Raw genomic sequence first — 6,086 nt, forward strand, 5'->3', positions numbered from 1 at the left:
AAGGGCGTTATGAGATTTGGAAAGAAAGGAAAGTTGAGTCCACGGTTCATTGGTCCTTTTGAGATACTTAGGAGAGTTGGGGAGGTGGCCTACATGCTTGCTTTGCCACCCAGCTTGTCGGGAGTTCACCCGATATTTCATGTTTCTATGCTCCGGAAGTATGTTGGGGACCCGTCCCATGTGTTAGACTTCAGCACGGTTCAGTTGGATGATGACTTGACTTATGATGTGAAGCCAGTGGCTATTTTGGGTCGCCAGGTTCGGAGATTGAGATCAAAGGATATAGCTTCGGTAAAGGTACAGTGGAGAGGTCGGCCCGTAGAGGAAGCTACTTGGGAGACTGAGCAGGAGATGCGAAGCAGATATCCTCACCTATTTGAGACCTCAGGTATGCTTCTCGACCCGCTCGAGGACGAGCGTTTGTTTAAGTTGGGGAGGATGTGACGACCCCAACCCGTCGTCTCATGTATTACAGCCCCGTTTCCCCCATTTATTGCTCTTTCATGTTTTATTATAAGCAACGGGTGAGTTAGAGTTGAATTGAATTGGTTTGGATAGGAAATGAGACACTTAGTCCCTTTAAGGAAGGTTTGGGTTGGAAAAGTCAACCGAACATTGACTTATTAGTTAGAGGACTCGGATCTGAATTCCGGTGATTCGGTTAGCTTCTGGAGGTAATTTGTGACTTAGGAGTGCGATAGGAAGTGATTTTGGAGGTCCGAAGTGGAATTAGGCTTGATTGGCAAAGTTGGCATTTTGGCGAATTTCGGTGAATAGGTGAGATTTTGATCCGAGGGTCGGAACGGAATTCCGACAGTTGCAGTAGCTCCCTTAGGTGATTTTGTATATGTGTGCAAAATTTCAGGTCATTCGGAGGTGTTTTGGTCGGGTTTTTGATCGAATGCGTAATTCGGAAGTTTTTAAGAAACTTAGGCTTGAATTCGATGTGATTTGATGGTTTTAGCGTTGTTTGATGTGTTTTAAGGATGAGAACAAGTTTGAATGAGGTTTTAGGATGTATTGGCATTTTTGGTTGAGGTCCCGGATGCCTCGGGGTGAATTCGGGTGGTTGAACAAGAGGTTTTGAGGTGTGTTGCAGGTCTGTTGCTGCTGTCATCTGGTATTTCCGCTTCTGCGGAAATGGACCGCAGAAGCGGGTGAGCGATCGCAGAAGCGGCCAGGTGTGGGTCAGGGTAGTTCCGCATAAGCGGAAGTTGGTCGCTTCAGCGGGTCCGCATAAGCGGACATTGTACCGCAGAAGCGGTTTTGAGGGAACCGCAGAAGCGGAGTTCGAGTCGCATAAGCGAAGTCTGGGTTTTTAAGTGAAGACCGCATAAGCGGATTTTTGGCCGCAGAAGCGGTCCCGCATAAGCGGAAGCGGGACCGCATAAGCGAAAATCGCTGTTGGCAGAAAGGTTTAAAGGATTTATTTCATCCGCGAACAAGAGGTAGTTTCCACCATTTTTAAGCGACTTGGAGAGCTTTGGGCGAGGATTTTCGAGGGTTTTGACTGAGAATCAATTGGAGGTAAGTCTCTTGTCCTAATTATTCGAGTTCATGGTAGAAATTACATGTAAATTGTGGAAAATTCATCAAAAACGGGTCAAGTTAGGGCTTGGAAAGCTGTGATGTAAAAATGGATTTTGAAAGGGCATTTGAACTCCGATTTTGGTAAAATTGGTATGCGTATACTCGTGGCGAGACGATGAATCCAGTGATGTAAATTTCATAATTTTTCGAGAAGTGGGCCCGGGGCTCGGGTTTTGCCAACTTAGTGAATTTTGGTGTTTTGCGAGTCTTTTCGATTGGGTTATGTTTCTTTAGCCTATTGTAATGTATTCATTGTGGTTTTAATCAGATTCGGCGTGCGAAGAGGTTGATTCGAAAGGCAAAGGCATAGCGAGCTAGACTTGTGGCCGGCTTGAGGTGAGTAATAGATGTAGATGATGACCTGAGGGTTTGAAACCCCGGTATATCACATTGTGACGCTATATTGAGGCGAGACACGTACTCTATGACGAGTGCGGGGTCGATTGTGACTGGGGATTTTGACCTAGTCTGTTCCGATTGATGTTCGTACTGTGTTCTTGACTAGAAATTGTTTGGTAATCATCCTACTTGGATTTTATGAATATGTTTGGGGCTTTGTGCCTATCATTTGCATCCTTCAGGGATCCTTATCACTGCTTCCATGATGCTTAGCATATTTCATGATATCAGTCCTGAGTTAGACACTGCCTCGAAATGTTTAGTAAATAAATAATGGTTTAAACACTTAGCTCTATAATTCCTAATAATTGACACTAAAATGAATAATTTGACTGTGCCCGATTGGCTTGCATGCATATATATATTTGGACTGAGTGTGGATCGGGCTGCACGCCGCAGCGAATGTTACGATGATATTGCGCTTGGGCTATAGGAGCCCCTCCGGAGTTTGAACCCCCACAGTGAGCGCGGGTACCCAAATGGATCGGGCTGCGCGCCGCAGCGGTCATGTGCATTGCATTGCATTCATGAATTTTATATCTGTTGGTCTTAATTGTCTTTGTTTGCGGTTGTTTCATCATTTTATGTGCTGAATCGCTGATTATAGCTTTATATTATAATATTTCGGAATTTCTTACTTTCAGCCATTATATATGTTTATTACTCACTGAGTTGGAAGTACTCACTTTACTCCCTGCATCATGTGTGTAGATTCAGGTGCTCCGGAGACTTAGTGGAGTTGTTTGTTGTTTTTCGTGAAGCTATTTTCAGGAGTTGTTGAGGTAGCTGCCTGACGTCCGCAGGACCCGACTCCTCCCCTTTATTTCATTTATCTTTCCATATCCTAGACTTCTTTATTACTATGGATATATTACTCTGTTACATCTAGAGGCTCTAGACTCGTGACTCCAGATCTATTGGGGAATGTTGGGATATTCGTTATTATTTTCCATACTATTTTATTTAGCTTCGGATTGGAACCTTGATATTTGCTATTTAAATCGTATTATTTGTTAACGGATTGCGTATTTGGGTTGAGAGTATTTAAATTGGTCGGGCTTGCCTAGCATTAGTGTTGGGCGCCATCACGACCGGGATTGGGGTCGTGACATTTGCGATCGCAGATCGGTTATGCAGACCGCATAGTGGTTTTTGCGATCGCATATCTGACACAGGATCGCATTTTTCCAGCCTTTGGTAATTTGATCATAACTTTGTGTAGCAATGTCCAAATGACGAACGGTTTGAAGCGTTGGAAACTAGACTCAAAGACCTTTCATATGATAGGTTGTTCATCACATAAAACCTTATATAAATATGCTCGTTCAAAGTGGGGACTTGTGCAAACTCATTTGGAATCTTAGCCTATTATGAAGTTTTCCCATTTGACTTAGGCTTAGGCCTTTCCTTGGGCCCCAAATTACTTACCATAAGACTCGTACACTTATTTACCAAGTCCAATTGATGTCCACCATGTTAATAGGACACAAAATATTATAATTAGCCTACGTGGCATCACGAAATCCTAAATTACTTAGTGAAATTTTCTGCGGCCTTACATTCTCCCCCCCCCCCCCTTAGGATCATTCGTCCTCGAATGAGGAGTAGAGTCCGCCCTAAACGCTTAACACAATATATCCCTTTTCTCACCTACCTCAAGTCTCTAAATTTTGACTAACTCCCAAATTTTTCAGAAATTTCGGTAGAGTCTCCTTTCTAACTAGGACTATCCACCTGCCAGAAAACCACCAAAACCATCCTAAAAACTCATCCACAACTCGACAAAGCACCACAATGTATATGTCAATAACACGAACCTTACCATTACAAGCTCCTCATTATCATATTGATACCAATCAAGACCAACTGCTTTACTATCAAGAGAAAATACCTTATTTCCACAATACTCTCGGCCTTCAATATGGCCTCTTATACTTATAGGATTTTCCATAACACATTCAGGGAAACAACCCCAACCTACAAACTTATCTAACAAGGATGAAAGCTAGATACCTCGCATAAGCTAACTATCCATTAACATTCATCTTCAATAATTTACACCATGGTGATACACAAATGATCTCCACCTACCTTCTTAGACATAGACATATGAAAACACAAATTCATGAGGAACAACTATGGGGAAACATCACACTCCTAGTGCGATCTAATGGGAAATGCGCTTACGTACCCTTCATCATCAATTCACATAACAACTACAGGGGAAAATTTTGAGAATAACCGGTTCACCCTCCTGAATTCTAAATCTCTATGCGATCACCCAAACTAAACTCATGGTGACCTTCACGATTACTCTAAGATGTGCTATCATAAACTGGCCATAAAATTACCTATCGAATATATGTGATCACACGGGGATGATCCCCATTTGACATGTTTGGACCTTCAATACCTAATAAATTTAATGCAAAGAGGAACACAGAGTTCAAGATTGGGCTAGAGTTATCCAGGAATTCATTAATGTGCTGAGCAGAGTACTTTCTGATTGTCTGAAATAGACACCGTCCTTCGCACTCTCATTTCTACCACTCTCTCCCAAACTTTCATGGTATGACTCAATAATTTGAAAAACATATATGTGAAAGATTTATGGGATAATGCATAAAATCCTCCTTGACATATGATCATATTACCAACTACACACCTTTTTTTCGGGGGACCTATTACCCCCTGAACTATTTTAAAGTAAAATTATTTACCCCTTAAAAAGCTACAACCAGATGTGTACAAAGTGGTAAAATACACGCGCTTAAAATGTGTATTTCTTACTTAAAATATTTTTTTCACCATTTTCTCCTTCTTCCTTATTTTCTTATTTGCAGACCTTCATTACCATATCCGGCCAAAAGGCAAAAGCCTCATTTGATGGGTTTTATATAATACTTGTTTGATATTATCAGATCTGGCCGGAGAACAAAACTCTGACGAAGACCCTTGCTTCAGAAAAACTCCATTGTTGTTGCCGTTTTGACTTTTCGTAGGTTCTTACTGAATCATGCTCGTTGCTTCCTCTAGTTGTAGCTCTGCTTCTGTTATTAAACATATCTGCTTTTGATTTTTGGGTTGATTTTGCATTGCATTGGATTTTCGCTCCAGCATTTCGTTGTTGAAATGATGTCCCCCTTGTTCGTGCGAGAAGATGTTTAGAAGACGAAGGAGCCTAATTAGTTAGATGTAATTAACTATGTAATGTCCAATCAAAAGATGACACTTGTATCTGTTAATCAATTTTAAAATTATTTTTGTAACTTTCACTTGCCCTTAAGAGAGTGTGCACACTCTCTATGCCACGTCAGCGCTTAGAGTGGTATTTATTACACTTTAAAATAGTTCGGGGGGATAATAGGACCCCCAAAACAAAGGTGTGTAGTTGGTAATATGGTCATAGGTCGGGGAGAATTTTATGTATTATCCCAAAGATGTATATTTGAAGGACTTATATTTGAAAGGCGTACATTTGAAGGACTTGATTAATTGGTTGTACTTGCGATCCTTATTCGTTTGAGCAGTATTTATAGTGTTCTTGCTGCCTTGTTGTTTATATCGCTAGTTGATTGTACTTGCTATCTTTGCTAGTGGTTTTCCAGTACTATTGTATACTACTATATTGGACAGGTTATTTGACTAGTGAGTGTACCTCGTCATTACTCCACCGAGGTTAGTGTTGATACTTACTGGGTACCGACTGTGGTGTACTCACACTACACTTTTGTACATTTTTGTGCAGAGCCAGGTATTGTAATATCAGATTCGGACTTAGTTAGAGTGTGATCTCAAGGATTCAAGGTAGAGCTCCTTAGTCGTCGTAGTCCCATGGAGTCTTTCCATTTTATTGTACTGTCAACTCTTATTCAAACAATATTGTATATTCGATCCTTGAGATTATTGCATGTATTCAGTTAGAGTTCGTGACTCTATATTACCAGTCTTGGGAGGTTATTATAATTGTTTCCATTGTTGGTTTCGACACTTGTATTAAATTATCTATTTTATAAAAGATAGCTTGAATTGTAATTGTAATCGACTTACCTAGTATTAGAGACTAATTGTCATCACGACGGAGATTTTGGGTCGTG

Source organism: Nicotiana attenuata, chromosome 7 (genome assembly GCF_001879085.1).
Source record: "Nicotiana attenuata strain UT chromosome 7, NIATTr2, whole genome shotgun sequence".
Lineage (NCBI taxonomy): Eukaryota > Viridiplantae > Streptophyta > Magnoliopsida > Solanales > Solanaceae > Nicotiana > Nicotiana attenuata.